Genomic DNA, 20236 nt, shown 5'->3' with positions numbered 1-20236 from the left:
CTCAAGATAAATCTCTTTCTGCTCTTTGTTTTCAACCCACTCTTCCAGGAGAAAGCACCATATCATGGGATTTAGGGAGAACTACAAGGGCCAGAAGGGGAGTCCTGGGATGAAAAACACCTGGGTTCCCCCAGGTGCTGGAAGCCCCATTCCCAGACTCCTCAGTAAGGAATCTGCCTCAGGTCACCTATCAAGCAAACCCTGATCTTTAGCAATGACTTCCCTTCCCTGTCCCCACTTCCTCAGTGCATGTGTGAGGGTGCATATGTGTATGTACATGTATGTTTATATTCACACACATCCAATTGGTTCTGTTTTTTATATTCACACACATCCAATTGGTTCTGTTTCTCCAATCCTACTAATACAGGTAAAGGAGGTATAATGATAACTTTGAATATTGTATCTTATCTTTGAATATCTTTGAATATTCTATCACTTAAGAAATTTTAATCACTTTCATTAGTAAAATTTCACTTAATCTTTGAACAGTATTTAGGAAATGCAAGGAATGGATTACATTTAATACCTTATAAAAGAGAACTGTAGCCAGGAGAAATTAGATACAATGGTTGAGGGTCCAAGTTGTGATCCATTGCTGGATTTGAACTCAGGTTTTGTGACTGCTTGCATAATGGTCTTTCATTTTGGTTTCATAAATTATTAATTTTACCTGGTCCTCTGACATTTTCAGCTTCTAATTCTTTAACAGAAACAGCAACTCACAAGCAACTTCCATTCAACATAGTTTACTTGACAAATAATTGAGAATTGAAGTGGTTGTAGGAAGAAAATAGTCTGTAATTCAAATGTTTAAAAAACATTCCCATTCTAAGAAACTGAAAAATTTGGCAAAATATCAGCAGAGTTTTCCATGAAACAACTTTAAATCTCTGATTAACTGGCCTCAATTATTTTAAAATACTGTTTATTGAATTATTCCCTAGGCTTTTGGGTTAAAACGCTTGATTGGACACTTTCTTTTTCTTCCCTCTTCAAGTCCCATGACACAGGCAAATCATGTTCTAAAAATGCATAAGCATTCCCCAAATATAAATGTTGGGGGAAAAAGAACAAAGAGAGGAGAGTAGAGGAAGGATGTTCATAAGCTGGGAAACAGAGACAAATGGTTTGCTATTTATCAGATCCATTGAAGAAGCAGAATCCTAAACAGGTAGTGGGTAAGGTTGAGAACCAAACTGATTTATACTGTGAAATGTCTCCAGAGCATAACCTTTAAAGGAATCCTTCCCATTACAAATGCAAGTGGAAGTGAAAAGGGTTTAATTTCTGTTCGAGACACCAACCAAACCATCCCTCTTTCATTCCAACCATACGAAAAACTGGTGTTTTATTCTCTGTAAAAGGTGAACAAGAGAGTCTGAATTGGGAGACAGTCTAAGACAGAGTAGAATCCTGCAAAAATATACATATCATGTATGCTGAGACTGAACTTCAACTTCAAAGATTTTGCTATCCCTCCTATGTGGTCTCCTTTTCCTTTTCATATTTTACATTAGATTGTAGGCAGAGGACCCAACATAATGAAAAAGACATCAGAAGAGCAAATCAAAGTAACCCATTAATTACACCTATTGGCCTAGAAATAATATTCTAAGTGCCTACCATTTCCCAGGCACTGATCCAAGAACTTAATCTATATTAACTCATTTCATCAACACAATCTAAAGAGACACAGATGATGATTATTGTTATTATTATTATTATTATTATTATTATCATTATCTTTCACATGAGACACCTGGGGGCACAGAGAGTTTACAGAGTTTTTCTATGTGGTACAGGCTAAGATTTCTATACAGGGAGTTTGGATCCACAGTCTTTGAACTTAAGAACTCCTCTTTACTGCCTGGTAGGAGAGAATGTGTTCTCCAAAACTGACCAAGAGAAAAAACTATGTGAAATAGAGAGCCTATAAAGAAACAGTCCTAGAGTTATTATCATAGACTTAAAGATCTAAAATTATCGCCAGAAGGTGACTAAATACAAGATAAAATTTCATTCACCAATAACTATTTCACTCACTATTTGAAAAAGCTAGAATCAAATTGAAATTGTTCTATGCTAGCGAAAAGCTACTTATTTGTACCTCTTTTTCCATATGAAATTTTGTCACAGAATATTTTTTTAACCACTTTAAAATATATGGTGATACTTATTCAAACTTGTTTAATCCCTCCATCTATTAGTATTTTCATCATAGACTATGTTGATATGTTTTAACAAAAGTTAGGTTAATATTTGTGCTTCCACAACAAGATACACCTTCCTTACTATTGCCATGACTAGAAGCTCATCCAAATCATAAAAAAGAGACTTAAGAAAATCAACCCTCTTTGATGCATAAAATGATGAGAAAAATAACCAATGATGCTACTTAGTGTTCTAGAAGTTTATCAGGTCTCCTTGCCAGTTTTATTAAATTTTTATGCCTTACACTTATTTCTCATAGCATCAATATTTTTCATACCTGGGTTTTGTGAATAGTAATAACTTTGAATATTACATTTGATGTATTAATAAAAATAGTTTCTCCACAGTGATAAAACTATCTATGAACATGACCCATCTCTTGAGTTCTATTGTCTTTTAGGTAGCATCAAGTCATATTCACCTTGGTCAGTTATATTTTTGAATTCTGAAATCATGAATTTTGAATCTGAAATTAGTACTTCTTATAATTTAAAGCATTTGCAATGAGGTAATTATGAAAATGGATCCGTTTCTCAATTTTTAAGGTATATTTTCCAATTCTATTAGCTTGCAATACTAACAACATTATTTGCATAAGATTAATATACTCTTGGATTCTAAAATCAGTTTAAATTCTAACAGGAAAGTGCTTCATCACCACAGTTTCACATATGGAATAATGAAGTTGCAACCCTTTGACAACCATGGTTCAAGACTGTTTCTAGTTACACCTGACATTTTAGAATTGAGGATTGAAATTTTGGTAAACCTGATTGATGGAGGGTCAATTTTAACTTGCTTTTCAAATGAACATGTTTCTTTGATACTCTACATGGAAGAATTTCCAAAGCGGGAAGCTATTTCAAGTAATTTCCAGAAACTTCTCTTTGTAACACCTTCTTAACTGTGATTTCCTAATCACTATGCAGAAGATTTCACTGCCTAATTAAAGGGCTGGCGCAGTGATGAAGATAAAGAATACAGAGCAGGGCTGTGAGCTAATCTACAAGCAAAACACAGGAACTACTTGTCAAGAGTAAGGGAATATTTTATCGACAGCTGTGTCCAATAAGGATGAGTTATGTGGTAAATGTTTAATATTAATGCATTTCTGGCATGATTGTTACCTCCTTCATTATCTCTCACTGTGTTCAGTAAAATAATTAATATAGTCATTTATCGAAGTTCCATTTTAAATGGCAGCATTTTTAAAGAATTATATTCATTTTCAATGGAAATATAATGCTTATTATAGTAAATGATAATATATAAATCCAATGAACTACATGTATAGTTAATCAAGTTAACTAGTTTATTGGCAATATTCTATTTTGAATACATGAAATAGTGTATTAATTACACAAATATGATAGAGAAACAGTATTGACATAATCGCCACCATTATTGTTTGAGAAATGGGTGGCTTGGGTGCTTGGATGGCTCAGTCAAACATCCCGCTTCAGCTCAGGTCATGATCTCATGACTCTTGAGTTTAAGCCCGGCTTCAGGGTCTGTGCTGATAGCTCAGAACTTGGGGCCTGCTTCAGATTCTGTGTCTCCCTCTCCCTCTGCACCCCCCACCTCCTATTTTTTCAATAAACATTAAAAAAATAAACTGGTGGCTCAATATGCAAATGCAAATTTAGCAGTAATTGCCTTTATAAAGGAAAGGCACATATTGTGATAGAAGGGTCCCAACTTTAATACTCTATCAGTTGTAAGCTCAGTAGCATTTGCAATTTACTGTCTTACACTTAATGTCCCCATCTATTAAAAAAGAGAGGATAGTAGTAATATTATCTACCATGTGGGGTTTTTGTAAGCATACATAAAATATAATAAGTAAATATTATGATATAATAATATAATATTAAATAAATATAGCATATAATAACATAATTATAAAATGTTAAGTAAATAAGTAATGATATAATAAGTAAAATATATGAGGCATACTAGGATTTTTATAAATTTTTTTATCTCCCACAACATAGATAACATAATACTAGCTCTAAATTACCCAAGCCAGATGAAAAGAATAATAAACATTTTAAATATAATTGCTAAGGTTTATTATTCCAAATATTTCATATTTAGATCTGTAATTTCAATAAATGTAAATTGCACCTTCTATGACCCAGGTTCTGTAAATGTTAGTGGCAATGTCATAATTAACAAGATACAGAAACAGGAGTAGAATTATATATCCACATCTATGGCAAGGTTTATAAATCTGTACCTATAGCTACATCTACATCTATCTATCTATTAGCATATCTCTCTCTGTGTATAAAAATCTAATTTTATACATTTACCCCAGGACACCTCAGAATAGTTAGCATAATTTAAAAATACATGTTTTAACAATGAATGAAATGGACAGAATAGACAAAAAATTGAGAAATATTAAGCAGATAGCATATATGGTTAAATATAGTTTAAAAGGAATTTTTGAGTAGTGGAAGGCTATAATGTAAAAATATATTATTAAAAATAAATCATTCCATGAAAATATGTTACCAGAGTCAACAAGAAAAGTCTGGGTTGATTTAATACAGTTCAGGCTTTCTTCATCAAATTCTCTGTAGACCACTGAAGAATTCTCTTTCTACCCTTACCTAGAGACTGAAAGCTAAACCTGCATTTGGATTTCCTTAGATCCCTACATTAAAGATAGTGTAGGAAGAATAAAATGACCTGGTATATTAGAATTGGGAGTTTCTTCTTTTATGTACAAACTGATATTAATCTTTTTTTTAAAGTTTATTTATTTTGTATTAATCTTTTTTTAAAGTTTATTTATTTTGAGAGAGAAAGAGAGAGAGCAGGAGTAGGGTAGGAGCAGAGAGAGGAGAAAAAGAATCCCAAGCAGGCTCCTTACTGTCAGTGGGAAGCATCATGTGGGGCTTGAACTCACAAACCATGAGATCATGACCTGAGCCGAAACCAAGAGTTGGAGGCTTAACTGACTGAGGCACCCAGGTGCCCCAACCTGATATTAACCTTTAAAATACAGATACTACAAAGAATTTTTAAATAATAATAATAATAATGTTTTTTTTTTTTGTATTTCTAACAATAATTAGTTATATTTTGTCTTTGTCAGCTATCAAATAAACTTTCTCAGTAAAAACATAAAGGACACTAAAACTATAAACAGGGAGAGCAATTGGGGACATAATTTTCCTTAAATCAACTATGGGGATTTTCATGTTCTTCATTTACCAGAAGATGAATACTCTCAGGGAAATGTAACTGTAAAAAATTCAGATACCTTGATGATTTTGAGTAGATTGACATGCCATGTTCTGCCTTTTAATCTTGGGTATTTGGCACAGATTGCTTATGGTCCACCTAAATTTGGTTTCCATCTCTCCTTAATAATTTATTTGTAGGAGGGCAGATGGCTGCCAGCTTCCCTTGAAGTTAGGTGTAATTAAGTTCTTGTTGATAGACTTGAGTCTTAAGTGAAGTGTATCAATTTTGAGTGTGAGACTTTACACTTTGATGGTATATTTTCCCAAGTACTTTTCCATGTCTTGGAACAATAGATTCACCAAAACTGGGATAATGTGGAAAAGAAGGCAGCATCCTATAAGATGGAAGAGGGACAAGAAAGATGAAACCTGGATCCCTGAGTATGATATGAAATAGACATTCCAACAACCTGGAATTCTCATTCACTTTAAGGTTATTACATTAAAGAGACATAAAAATCCATATTATTTAAATCATATTTTTAAATGTCTTTGCTAGAGCAGTTTAACCTCTGGCCTACATGCTATAGGTAATCACTGAATATGAAATAAAAATACCATGAATAAAATGATGAATCTGCAGCATACGGCAGTGGAATTTTCATGTATTTTAAAGTTGTTTTTAATATATCACAAAACAAAGGATATTGTTTCAGTATAACTGGGTATGACAACTCATTAAACATTAGTCTTTAAGAGCTTAGGATGTGCAGGGTAATTTGGAGAGACAAGTGAGGAGGCTACAAATGAAGAATTTTGATTTATGTCTTTATGTGTGGCTTTCTTGGCTCTCACACCAAGTGGTTTTCCTGTTTGTGACGTGCCAGTTGTCTCCTCATCTGAAGTCTGGTAATACATTAATTATATCATGGGTAATTTTAAACTTATAACCTTAGACAAAATATTTTCTATCTGCAGTTAATTGCTAATTTTTTCCCTTAATTTCTCTCTCAAAAATCATTACATGGTCACTCTGAACATTTCCAGGAAAAAAGGAAGACCATTTTTTTTTTTTTTTTTTTTTCTGTTTTAGATCCTCACAGTGCCTTCCCTAAGTTAGGCTCTAAGAAAACTCCATGTAACTCCTTCCCCTATTCCTCTTTTATTTCCCTTTTATATTGAATCACAAAGGCCACTTATATTTCAGCATATAGACTTAAGTGTTTTTACATTTTTGAAATCTATCCAAACATCCTGCCTTTTTACCTTTATTCTTAAGGCACATCTATTCCACATTAAGTGGCCCTTGCTTGCTAATTCTTCATACGGACTTCTGCATCACCATCTCATGATATATGTATTTTTGCATTGTTATTTGATTGTGAAAATGTGAACATATTTTCTATCCATAAAAAGCTTGTGAGTTCTTTAAGGGCAGTATTAAATTGATGATAGGACTCATCCACCCACCCCCTCCCCCCGCCCCAACCCTGAGATTCTGAAATCTAAACCAATTCAATAAATCCTTTTATTTTATCCTGGGTGTAATTCAAATAGGCATTTTGAATATAAATAGACATTATCAAATCCAATGGAAATCTGAGTTAAGTCACTTTCTAGTACTGAGGATTGAGTGGTCCAGCTAAATTCCAATTCTATTTCTAACACTCCCTCTCCTTCCAAAAATGTTGTTTACCTGGCTCATCATGATCACTTATTCTAGACCCAACACACCAAGAAACAGATTGGAGTCTCTCGATTTGTTCATACTAATAGCAGTTATTGGGCACTTTCTATATGTCAGACATAGCTCCAAGCACTTATAATACATTTGTGAATAAACAGACCATGTTAATTCTCGGAGTTCAATCCATTTGAGCCTAATTGAAAGAACGAGACTCCTGGTGTCTTTCTGTAATTTTCACTGGTGATGTTGGGTAGTATACCGTATCTTCTCTTTCATCATAACATTGACTCTGGCCTTGAATCACAGACAATCTGATATGTTTCCTTAACTGAGGTTGCATCCTTTCTTCATTTTTCTTGCTTACAAAGTTTCTAGAGTACTGTTCATTCCTACCTGATTCCCAAGTAATAGCCTACAGATCATATTTGATGCTGTATGAATAAACCTGGCTCTAACCATTTATGTTATTTGAATTAAACTTTTGGTTTCCTTTAGATGCTATTCTTGAATAGCATGCCTGCCCACATAGGACTCATATTTCCTCTTATTTTTCCATACTTGTTCACATTGACGAGCAGCGTCCTTTTCCACTCCAGTTCAATAATATTCCTAAGAGACACATGTTGCCAAGGTAACATTTATTTTCACATACTCCTTTAACCCATCTCCGCATGTAATTTTATTACATGCCTTACAGTACTTGCTAAACAGATATCTGTAAAGATTATTTTTTACCTCTCCCACTCCCATATCAAAAATTTAGTCCATGTTTTAGAGGTACTGTGGGTAACCTCTCATATATCCATGGCACGCACTGACCTCTTACACTTTGCATTTTTACTGCAAACTCTTGGACCATTAAGCCTGAAAATATTTTCTGACTTATTTGAAAAAATGAACTCTTTACTTTTCATGTTCTATAGTTCTGGTATGTATGCTCAACTTTCTGATACATCTATCATTTCTGAAGGATTAGGGCCACATCTGTGATGAGTGAAAATCTGAAGTAAATATATAAATCACGGGGAAGCACTCCGACAAGTCACTAGTGATAACTACCACACTTAAATATCCAGGATTTGAGGTAGTCAATGGTACAAGACACAATGTATTTCCTAAAATCAATATAAGTAACATTTCTAAACTATTTTCCAATATTTAACTAGGTGATGATTTGATACAAAAAAATGACTTCAATAAATATAACATACCAAAATTGCAAACTGCTAGATTATTATGTTAATTTATAGCAGATACACACTAAATGACGAATTGTTATCACTCAAAAAATACTTTATAAACATCCAAATTCTCCACCATTTGTTGTGGGAATTTAGGTTTGCTTTTATCCCACTCATTCTGGCTTGCCACACTTTTACATAAAAAGGAAACAATAAAGCTTATTGCCAAGATAGGGAAATTGTTACAAGAATTCAGGTTGTACATCTGGCTAGGAGGGTTTTTAACCCCAACACATGTACTGTGACATTGTTTTCTACCGAACATTTAGGGAATTCTAAAAAAGCACTAAAGTTGGCAGTTATTCACAGTGTTGGCTACAGGAGACCAATTCTCTGCTGGATCAAAATGTTAAGTTAGTTCCAAGAGAGAATGTGAGAAGAAAGTAAAAGCAATCTCTCTTTCTTCTGAGCTCTAGGAATTCACATTTTCCAAGAGTGGCTGAAAACATTCTCTATCAGCTGATACCATCCAATGAGAGAAAACTGTTGGAAAAAGGGAATTACAGAAAAGTAATGCAAGTTTACTAAAAAATGAAAGAACTACCTTCAATAATATTTTTGTTAGCAAACTGTTTAGCCCTTAACATATTTTCATCTAAATATTTATCTTCTTTTATTTATCTTGACAATTAGCATGATATCATCTAACAGATCATTAAAGTTTGATGTTTTCCATTGAGACTAAGACTATTCTTATTTTAGGAATTAGTACGACTGATGTGGGAGTGTAGAGAACTCCTTAGACTGGACTACTAGATGAGTATCTGCACAGAAATGATAACAACTCCATTCTTCTACTAGAAAAAAAAGTCAAAGCTTTTTTTAAACGATTGTCTTATGATTCCATTTGTGCTAAAAATAGTTTCACATGGATATATTTCCCAAAAATTCATGCTCTACTTATTTAAGGTTGAAATAATTTGGAAAAACTCCTCCTGAAATTAACCTTTGATCAAATTATAACCCTTAAATGACAAAAACGTATAAAATTGGGGAAGATAAATTTAGTCTGAAATTACTGAAAGCCTTCATTAAGCCTTAATATATGCTGTCAGCTTTAAACTAAATAATAGATGGGATTTTAACATAATCAGAAAAAAACTGCTGCTACCTGCCTCTGTTACTGTCACAATGAAATTGACAAGATAATTTTGAAAATAAGGCCTTCTCCAAGTCACTTCATGGATCTGACAAGCACATGGTATTTAGAATTATATCTATTCATACAGAAAAAAAAAATATCTACAAGGATGTAAGATAGTTGAGTGGAAGCTCAAATACATTCTCCTTTAGGTAATATAGCATTCCTTTGCTTTAACAAATAAACACACATGCTAGCAATTCTTTGCTTTCAGAAAAATACTTCATTTTATGTCCCTTCTGTAATAGTCTTTAAGTAATCCTGAAGTTAGATAACCTTCAGGAAATTTTTTAAAAAGGGTAGCCTATATATGTTACACCAAGTTACTGTGTTCATGTGATCTCTTGGGGTTTTCCTTACATTATTAACATATATATGTATAATTATCACTGCCAATACAAAAAACAAAAACAAAAAAACAAACAACTAGTTTTCTCATTGTAGGGAAATGGTATAAAATAACAAAGAAAAGCAATATATGCCTAGAATCTTCATGGATAGGTGTTAGGACAAAGCTAAAATTTAAGCATAAAAATAGTCTCACCTATCTTTCCAAGACTGTAAAATATAAAATATCTAATAATTCCTCTTTTTTATCCAGAGGAATATAACTCATAAAAATTAGTGACATGACTTTGGACAAAGCTGGAGTTAGTGGAGTTATTATGCACTAAAAGTTGCTTAGTTATATACAATATATGTTATTTGACATTTTGATCACACATTTGTTATTATTTAATTCATAAATATTTACCTCCCAATTTTATTGCATTCCCAATGCTGAGTGGTGGTGGCAATTACTAACAATTACTATATTTGAAACCAGATATCCCTGACTCTTTGAAACAATATTTAAGCAAAACTGTGTTCCATCTCTTACATCACAGTGCCTGGTTTGCTTGTTAATATCACATTATAAATACACAGGGAAACTTGGTATGTCTTAAAAGCCAATTGATCATTTATTGGTAGTAGAGCACAGGTTAGCAAAAGAAATGGAGAATATTGTTATAATACATTTAATCAACCAGTGTTCTCTATTTTAGGATTAAAAATACCTTTTCTACATTAAAACACTGAATATAACTTTAGATTTCCTTTAAATACAGAGCTTAACTTCCTGCTATCTAGATATCACACTTTGTTTTCCAAATGACAAAGCTAATGGCATCTTTGTATAAACCGTGATGTTAAAACATAGCAAAAAATCATTGCTATAATCTTTCCATCTGCCTAAAATGGGACAGGAAAGAGACACAGCAGGGAGAAACTCATGAACTTACCCGAAAGTTAAATACAATAGACAGGTCACATTTTTGAATTGCCAACTTTGATGTGCCTTTACTTCTATATTACAAATCATGTCATATTCAGAAAGTTTAAACGTTGAGGGATCTATTGAGTGCTGTCCCTGATCTTCAAGAAACCTGAATTTCCAAAGAGACATACAGATGGAGTTTTTTTCTTTTTGTCCTTTTCATTAAATGTCTCCAAGCAAAAAGTTCAAGATGGAGAGGGAAAAAAAGAAGTTTTAGGAGCTTGATCTGAAGTGATCATTTTTTTTTTTAACAGAATAGCTATGAAAAAAAAAATCAGTTTTTTTAAAGGAAATATAATCATATTTTAAACCCATCTAAATTTTATACGGATATGGAAAGATATAGGTTTTTAGCATGTCATAGTCGTTTATAAGTATCTAAAAGCTTTAGTAACTAGGTGTCATTACTCACCAACATCCTTTCCAGACTTCACATTCAGAATATGCTCATTATTAGGGGAAAGTAAAATCTTATGCTTCATTGCTCTCACTCCATTTGGGAAGAATTACATATTGATCACCAATGTAGAGAAAGGCAATTCATGATGTACCGAAATTAAAGTAAGATTTAAATTGGTGTCAAATATTATACCTCAATAACATGAGACCTATTGAAATAATATATGTAAAATTTTGAGGTAAGAATAGACACAAAATTCATTGCAATTTGTGAATCTTGCTATTTCCTTTGGCAGGAATAGAAATGAAGACTCTAGTAGCCAAGAAGTGTTAAAGAACTAAAGAAGAGCTAAAAATGAGAAAAATAACATTGAACTTTTGTTTTTTTTTAACCTGCTTATGAAATATCCTATAAAGTATCTTCCTGAATCATTTTTTTAAGCAAATAATTTACATATCTTAGCCAAATAACATGTTTGTGTATTCAGGGGGCTGGAGGAGGAGACTGAAATGTAGAAAATGTAATTTTTATTCCACTCATAGGACATATTTATTGATGTATGTTTTGAAAATTTGTGAATAATTAGAATCCCTTCCTATCAAAAAGAAAATAAGTCACCAAGACCATGTGAATCCCGTGGAGCTATAAAGTAATGGATCTCCAAGTTTATTCTGGACCTGCAGGAGACTCTGAATCAATAGAGAATTCTTGACTGAGGGTCACCAAAATACTACAAATGCATTTCTTGAGAAAGTCAGATTTGTTCAGCTAATGCAAGCCAGGTACAGTTATAATCACTCTCACCTTGCAATGAAAGCATATGACAAAAGCCACTTTTGTATCTTTAGAGTCCAAGTGTTAAAATGATTTATAACAAAACTACCCCAGACTAATCTTTGCAGCAGAATGACTTATTTTGCTGAAGCCAGCATAAAATAATGCCTAGCACAAATTTCACAAAGGGCCACTGCTGAATAAATCAAGCAAGTGTTTAAAAGGTGTGTCGATACAGGTTAATTTTGTAATAACATTTGTGGGTAACCCAGGCTACTTTTTCAGGATGTGCCTCAAGAAATATAGTTTAATGGAATTGCCACAGTCTTGGTGTAGATTTAGAAATGTGGATTTGTCAGATTGCTACAGGTGTTCTGGTCCTGGGGGAGCAAGTCACTGGAGTTAAAATCACATGAGGCTAATTCATAAGCTCAAATGCCAGTGTTTCAAATTATATTGGAGGGATATTCTGGAGCTTGACAACTGGGACAAGTCATCTGCAAGGGCATACCCTCCTGGGTAGTTATGTTCTCTGAGGAGATGAAATTATAGATTAGATGTTTCTCCTGAGAGCGCAGAATTAGAACAAAGGGAATTGAATGGTCTTAAGGGATCATTCTATCAGACAGTGGTAACCTGATTAATTGCCCTTCCCTCCTGTTCTGCTGATGTTTCTATCTAAATAACTGGGTCAAGGTACTTTGGAATCAGAACACCTTCCTCCAGATCATTTCCACAGAAACAGTGGAAACTCCAGACCCATGGATAGACATTATCTTCCTCTACACTGTAATGTCTAGTTTGCTATTTATTTACTAAATTAATTTTACCTGAATCTAGTATTTCAGGACCTAGAATTTGACACTGATTAGCAATAGAGGACAAGAAAACAGCCAATGCAAGTTTAATTCTTTCTTTCAATGTAGAGAACTGGCTGTATAAAATTTGTGATCTAGGAAGATCCATTGACACTATTATATAGAATGGGGTTAGGTTAGGTCAGGACTGAAAAATGAAAGAGTTTTGCAAAGCCCAGCCCAAAGGCATGAAGAACCTGACCATGGCTGTTGTGGCAATGAGGGATGGAAATAAAAGAACAGGTTCAAGAAAGATTTGGGGAACAGAAAGTTGTAATTCTTTTCTTCAGAATTACAATGTGACTGAGTACTCAGAGCCACAGACTTACTGTAGCTATTTTTTTTTCTGAATAAACTAAAATACCAACAAATAACTCAGCAAAATATATCAATAAAAGTACACATTATGGGAAGTTGTAGGAAAGGAAGCAAGCGCAAAGGAAATCATTTCAAATAATTTAAAGTATCCTTCAGTACCTTTTCCCTTAATATGATCTCTGCTTTACTTTGCTAAACTTGCTGACTTGTGTCTGACATCTCACAGAGATTGCCTGACAAAGTGTACTATTACAAATTGTTGGATTGACTGGGTGAGGGAGCAAGCCTTTTTCGGTGTTAAACTGTTGTGCTTAACCTTGTCTTTAAAGTCTGGACCTCTCATGCCAAAACAAGAGCAGACGCTTCTCTAATAAAACTTGAAAATGAATGGGAACAGGGAGAATATGGGAACTCTCTGTACTTCCTGCCCGATTTTGCTATGAACCTCAAACTTCTCTAAAAAATAAAGTTTATTAATTTACACATAAAATAAATTGAAAGTGAAATCACAGGCAAAAAGAACTCAATCATTCTCTCTTCCATTCTCCAATCTTACTCTCAATCAACAAGGACAGCGCTCATATCCACGGCAGCAAGGAAAAATGTATTCCTTCCTCTGGTTTAGTACCTTTCTCTAGAGCAGTGCCTCAGTGCTTTGTCTCTCCAGAAACTACTGACAGCTTTGTTCTCCCTAGTGCCCACTGATCTGAGCTCCTCTCCCTCTCCTACCAATTCTACGGTTTTGTGAGGACAGTTCCTTATGAGTAATCATATTTTTCTTTAATATAAAACATATTACAAATGGAAACAAAGTACACCAAAAACACCAAAACACCTTTACAATAGATACTTACCTCCCTTTCAAGAGAATGGGTCTGGTGCTGGGGTGTATATATATATATATATATATATATATATATATATATATATATATATAATTAAGAGCAATTCAAAATGCAACAGTGAAAATTGATTTAATTTAACCCGACATCCTATGTACTATTACCAAGATGTGTTTTTTTTTGCATGAAAAAGATTATGATGATGAAGTAAAATAAAAAATCTCACAATGGAAATTTAAAGGCATCTCCACAAAACCCTGGATTGGAGGGATGCCTTCATCTTTCCAAACCTTCTTCAGAACCTGAAGATCTTCCTGTATTCTAAAACTTCAGTTACATTTTAGAATGCAAACAGCTTAAAAATAGCTTTTGGAGGTCTTTTAATTATAGATCAATAAGTGTGTCTGAGTGCAAGATCAATTATTAATTTATGTAAGCTGAAAAAATTGGTATATTTTATAAAGTTGAGCTCTACCTTCAGAGTGGTTCTTGCTTTTTGGTAACAAACCAAATGGATAATGTAATCTTTCTGAACCTTTAATGTTTCACTCTTTTAATAATGACATGTACCTGAGTTAGTTGGAAAACCTGGACTTTGATAAATGTAAAGTTTAGTATGAAAAAGAAGTGGGAAAATATAAATGCTAACTTTTAAGACAGAAATTCTACAAGCTGGTTTTCTACAGTTTAAAATGCTGATATATGATTAAAAAATAAGTTGAGGTAGAAGAAATGAAAATATTTTCCACAGTATCCAATGTTTTCTCACATAAAGTCTAAAAATGACTTATCTTTTGGTTAAGTACATTTCTTTAAAATATGTTAATCTTTTTTCTCCAGCAGATATAAAATAGAAATAAAGAGATTAAACAATGCAGTAACAAAGAGCCATGTTTGGTGGACATAAAAACAAGCATCAAAGAACGAAAAAAATACAAGCACATCTTAATTCACACTATGCATAAATGGCATCGACAATCAAAATCGCATGCAGAGTTCAAACAGACTTGCTTTTTAATCTTTCTTCAAAAGGCAAAGCAGTGAATGACAATCAAATATGAATAAACTGAAAATGAATCAGCAATAAAACAAGTGATACACAATTAACCATTTGCAATGTTAACATTGTAAGAGAAAGAAAATCATAACTTAAAATGATGCAGTTTTATTCAAAGTAACTGCTTTAAATATAGCTTCTTACAGCATCTGGTCAGGGCCACAGTAATTTAATATAGATAGGGATCTGGGTTTTTGTTTGCTTGTTTTTAAGCATTCTTCCTTAACATCATTTCTCAGTTGCTATTTGGTACAAGGAAGTCATTTCTCTCCCTTCTCCTTGCTGGCAGAGCCCACATCCCTTGACAGAAGCGAATATGTTATACATGCCAATTTCTAGTCTACCTTGCTTGTATAGTATGATTGTCAACCTATACCTGAGGAAAGTATGCTGGGTGCTTCTGGGAAAATGTTGCTCCCTGTCAAAAGGAGAGAGAGATGTGAGGGATAGGTTTTGTTTCCTTATTGGGTTTGGACAATGTCATGAGAGAGCGAGGTGCTTGGGGACAGCTACAACCATCTTGCTCCAGAGAGAGGAAGATACAGAAAATCTCAGAAACCATGGGCCACCGAATCAGTCAGCAACACTACTGTTTAAGTGGCTTTTACTTGGGTGTTCTTGTACCAGAAAACAACTGAATACCCTTTACCTTAAAGAAATTCAACCCTGCATCTACCCTAAATTATTTGGTCTACAGGAACATTATATCTTATATAATCATGTCCAATTTTCTATCAGTTAAATGATACAATTTCCTTTAAATTGTCTGGAACAATTGCAAAGGTAGAAAATGTTCCATTTGAATACTGACAGTGATTCATCACAAAAGCAATACAAGATAGTGATGCAATATAATTCACCCTTCTAAGACTGCCTTCTTTTTGGAGCTGTGTTTCTCTTTGTTGTGGTTTTCAAATGTATTTGTATTTGTTTGTTTGCTCTCTTCTACAAATGAAGTTTATTCCTGTTTTTTTTTTTTTTATTTTTCAGAATTTCAAATATAAAAAAATGGGCTGCCTGGCTCAGTCAGTACAGCATGTGACTACTGATCTTGGGGTTGTGAGTTTGAGCCCCACATTGGGTGTATAGATTACTTAAAAAATAAAAATCTTAAAAAAAGAAAGAAAGAGTGTTATTGTTACCCTCATTAAAGAGGAAGAGGGCAGATTCATAGAGCTTGCTCTCTGCTTGGTTTCCAATCCTTTCTCCTTTCAATAGCTCCTACATCACTATGGGAAACACATTTTCAAAACCACTCCCCTAGTCCTAGAGTGGAGGCAAAAAAAGGAATGTGAGGGGAATACAATCTGATCTTTTACATACATTCTGGAAAAGATGGCATGATGAAGGTCAATATGACCTTTCCTAATGATCTACTTTCAGCTCAAATAGTGTACAGGTAACTACAGAGGATCAACATATGTCCATTGAAGGAATGAATAAAACATTTAGATCACTGTGTTGCAGATTGAGCTCAAGCTTATTGTTGTTTTGTACCAGGACTTTCCACTATGAAAAGATGTTCTTCCCATGGGCAGAGGAGAGGAATAACAAAATAATAAATGCATATGTTTGAAGCCCCTGTTATGTGCAAGGCATGGAGCTAGGCATTTCCAGGGTACAATGAATATATAAGATCCAGTCTTTGCTAAGGAAAACATCATTTAGTAATAGAGACAGTATAATATATATGTGGCCACAAGATACAGAAAAATATAAATACCACAAGAGAAGTATAAAGCATTTTAAAAGTTCAAAAGAACGTGTTTGTATCATGTAAGGAGGACCATAAATGAAAAGATCATTGAGATTGGCAGTGAATGTTGAGTTTGGATTTCAGAAGGAGAAATGTGAAAAAAGAGTTTTTTATAGAAGAGGTAATATAGGTTTCTAAGTAAAATGGTAGCCCACTTTTCCTCAACCATAGAAAACATAAAGAGAGCCAGGGAAAATAAATTGGAAAAATATTTGGGGATTATATTTTGGGAGTCTTTGAATGCCAGAAAGAATTCTATCACATCTGGACATTCCCCAAAGATATGTCCAAAAGCAATTCAAAATATCTAGCCTATATGAAGAATTTGGAACATTTATCTGTAAAACAAAAATAAGTTAAAAAGGTATCCTTTGGTTTTTATCATAATCTATAATACAATTAAAAAAATAAATGCTAAGCATTCATGATACTTCAATTTATAGTATTTATAACTGAATTTGCAACTATCCTATTTATATAGGTCCTTAAATATAAGATAATGGTTGATATATTCATGTATATTGTGCCAGAGTTAAACTGCCACAGTTAAAAAACATAATAATTTGATGCTCATTTTTATGTAGGCTGAGACCCAATGTTAAACTAGTGGGAAAAGGAAAGATACACTACTAATATTTTAATTCTTTCTTTTCATACTAACATGTAAGTGTTAAAATGTGAGGTTCATAATAGATCTTTTGTTTTAAAGGATCTGATAAAAGATGTGAGGATGATTAGAAATAATGTCAAAAACAAGGCTGACTTTCAGCAGTGCATCTTAATTGGTATGTATTTGGAAATAATAATTGTTCACAATATTATAGGAATAAATTGCTCCAATTTGTCCCTACCCCACACCACAACTGTTTTTAAAGTGAAAAAATCTATGTCATTAAATAGCCTGTTAACTCGAGTCCTATTGGTTATAAAAAGGAAGATCTAAAACCAATGTAGTCTCGTGAGAAAAACTCATAGTTTTTATTGAAAGATCTAGCATTCTTGAATCCATTTTTTTTTTTTACAAAGAGAGGGAGCACAAAGAGAGAGAGGGACAGAGGGAGAAAGAGAAATTCAAGCAGGCCCCATGCATACTGCAGAGCCAGAGGCAGGGATTGATCCCACAACCCTGGGATTATGACCTGAGCCAAAACCACAAGTTACATGTTCAATTGGTTGAGTTACCCAGGCTCTGCGAATCCAACTTTTTAATACTACTTTTGTGTATATTAACTTTGTGTCTGAATAAAGTTGGCTTTTAAACTTACTATTTCTTTGGTTTCATACACAGTGTATTAATAAAATTCATTTTAGAAGTCGAAGTAAAATTTGTGTCTGAGTCATCACTAAAACATCTCATCAATAAAGATCCTAGAGAGTTAGATAATACTTTAAACTTTTAAAAACATATTCTGTATAAAATAACAAAGTAAAATAAAACACCAAAACCATAAACAACTTTTGTTGTTAACACTGGTAGAAACTTAATAAGTTATATTCATTTTTATTAGCCAGGTAAATATATTTAAATTTATAACAGTTTACTCTTTTATTATATATATGTATACACACACACACACATACACACACGCACCCTGTCAACTTTCAAAATGGATTTTCAGCTGTTGTTCCCAATAAGTAGTTAAACTATAGAAATATTAAAACACAAGAAGCAAAGAGAAAGCCTAGAGCAATTTTCAACACAAAAATTGTATCTGTGCATCCTGGAAGTCTAAGAAAAAGGGAAACTTGATGAAAAACACCTACCTTGTAAATAAAGGTGGACATTCCATTTATCGAGAGGTACTAAAACTTTCTTAGCATTACAACTCCAAAATAATTCATTGTGTAGATATTCAGATAAGGAAAATGGAGTGATACTTTGTGCAATGTCTTAAACAGGTATACAAAAGATTCATGAATGTTTTTATATGGCCATCACTACTCACATATGAAATCTAAGCCCAGTGTTATATAATACCGTCTCTATTATTGTGTGGTCTAGAAATCTAACTTTATAGTGACTCAAGTAGGGATAGGGTCAGAGCTTAGACAATGTCTAGGAATGGCTGCCAAATAGACTATCAATCTCAAATATCAATTGTCTCAACCAGGCTTCAGGCTGTCTAGATAATGGATGGTTCAAAATGGTGTCTGCTGATACCAAACAATGCTGACTTTTTGTTATAAAATGCTTATAGTCAGAAAGTCAGCCAATATCACCAGAGGTGTACTTCAGATACACTTACAGACTGATTCAAAATGCTCCTTTGAAAGCAGCTTCTGATCTCACTAAGGGTCAAAATTAGTTAGGTATAGACCCAGAGTTCTGCACCATCGAGCATGGAAAGGTCATTTGATGTCATTTTATTATTTTTGTCTGTGGCAGTCATTAGTTTTCATTTCACATATTTTTAGATGATATTGGTCTTGCTTGGGTTAGTTTGGGTATTTTATCTATTTTATTTTTGCTATCATGAGGCAGAATATCCTTAGAGATTGACTGTATATCTTTGAAACACACACACACACACACACACACACACACACACACACACACACTATTTTATTCCTGTGTCAAAACCAGTCACGTAATTGTTTGAGGCTTATGGGCTTTGTATTTCTGCTGGCTGCTGTCCAGCACTTAAAAGAGAACCCAATCATTAATAGAATTCCCCTTCTGCTGAGAAGACCCTTTGTGAAGCTTCCAGTTACATCTACAGGATCCTGTGATATTAAGTAAGAGTTACAATGGAGGTACTAAAAAAGAGCATCCATATGCCACAGACAGTAAGAATTGTGTTAAATTAGTTTCTGTTGGAAGTCTTTCTTTGCATATCTTTACCCATGCTATCAAGTCCATCCAGGCCTTAGGCTTATGTTCTTTAAACTGAGACATTTTTCTACTTATCAACTTACAAGTTCTTTACTGGAAAAACTGTGACAGCACTTTCTTTGAAGACATCAGTAGGGTGGATGTAACAGAATATTGTTTGATCACAATATAAAACCTGTTTTTGTCACTTAATTACTCATGCTATGAAAGATGAAGGTAATAAATGTGACAAAATAATAATTAGTGCAATTAGCGACATGTACTGAGTTACTTAGCAATATTTCCCTAAATACCCTTTACTTTTGAATTCAAAGGGAATTTTAAATCTTCTGCGTTTATGTTTTGTTGTGGTTTTAATTTTTAAACTTTTTCTTTCTTTTTTTTTCTTTTTCTTTTTTTTTTTTTTTTTTTAGCTAACCTAAATGAGGTCAATTAGCATCATGGAAAAACTAGTTTTGGGGAGCATAAATTGGAATTTCATTAACTCCTTTAAGATATCGTTTAGACCACAGCTGTGATGGCCACAGCATAATGTATAGGCACAGTGAGATTGTGTTGGTTATGAATCTGGAGAATGCAATCTGCATTGAATTACACTGAC

This window comes from Panthera uncia, chromosome C2, assembly GCF_023721935.1.
Source record: "Panthera uncia isolate 11264 chromosome C2, Puncia_PCG_1.0, whole genome shotgun sequence".
NCBI classification, from domain to species: domain Eukaryota; kingdom Metazoa; phylum Chordata; class Mammalia; order Carnivora; family Felidae; genus Panthera; species Panthera uncia.
The sequence above is the reverse complement of the archived record's forward strand: the minus strand, read 5'-3'. Positions refer to the sequence as shown.